This window comes from Atta colombica, unplaced genomic scaffold (assembly GCF_001594045.1).
Source record: "Atta colombica isolate Treedump-2 unplaced genomic scaffold, Acol1.0 scaffold15, whole genome shotgun sequence".
In the NCBI taxonomy this organism is placed as follows: domain Eukaryota; kingdom Metazoa; phylum Arthropoda; class Insecta; order Hymenoptera; family Formicidae; genus Atta; species Atta colombica.
Genome location: NW_017259239.1, coordinates 469,346 through 470,520, shown reverse-complemented (window position 1 = coordinate 470,520; position 1,175 = coordinate 469,346).

Below are 1,175 nucleotides of genomic sequence, written 5' to 3'. Positions count from 1 at the left end.
ATATATATATATATATATATGGTCCTTTGGAAAAGCGCAGTCAGTCATAAAAATTTTTTTCGAGCAGTCATAAGTGACATTCAAGATCAGATGACGAATTTAATTGTTCCAAGTGCGGAGTTCTCGGCTCAGTGCCAAGAAAAATCAGTAGTTCACATTGAAGATCTTTGATCCTTAGTTAAGAGACATCACTGAGACATTACCTGGGACTCCCGCTATAATTTGCCACTATCTCCAGCAAATAGTAAGAATGAATTTTCTTTTTTTTCTTTCTTATGTTACTTTAATTTCAAAGTTATATGACCATCATCATTCTCTCTCTTTTATTTCTCTTCGATCTTTTCTTTCTTTAACCATAGATCCTGCCTATCTTTCTCCTAACAAATTATTTAATGATAAAGTAATTCAAGTAATTCTCCTTTTTCTTATCTAGAATTACTTAAGTGGTAAAACGCTTCAATAATTCTTCTCTTTTGTATTTCACAGTTACTTAAGTAATAAAATTACTTAAGTAAAAAAACGCCTTAACACATGATTACTCTCTTTAGAATAAATCATAACTCCTGGAAAATCTATCTCCTCCTCTCTTCCTTTCGGAATTATCTTCTCCTTCTACGTTTTTCTAATTATCTATCATGGGCACTAATGAGGGAAAATTTTAATAGATGGTCTGACGGAATAGGCACAGAGCAAGATGCAAGAAGCGGGCCAAGCTCGAGAAACTCAGAAAAGCTAGCGTCCCAATATGCGGATTATTATTACATGGATACAGATCGGGCAATTATCTCCTCTCAAGCCCTCATCAACTTAAAAGGGCTCATTTGCGTCAAAAATATCGAGACTCCCCCGACGTCCTTGTAAGACCTTATCTCCAACAAGCCAACCGATAATTCCCCTAGCAATACCTTCAGATCTTTCCTTGAATTCTCTTTTGAATTCTCTTCTCTTCCTGTTCTCCTATCCTCAATGACTTCCAAAACTCAGAATTTTCTGTTCCCTCTTACTCTCCAATCCCTCCGGAAGACAACACATTTTATGATGAGATATACCAATCACTTGAACATCCCATCGAATCTATAAGAAGTTCCTCTCCTCCCTTTTAATACACAACCACACACACACCCACACAGAAACCTATTGTATTTTTCTCTAGCATCGATTTTTGTAAAAACGAT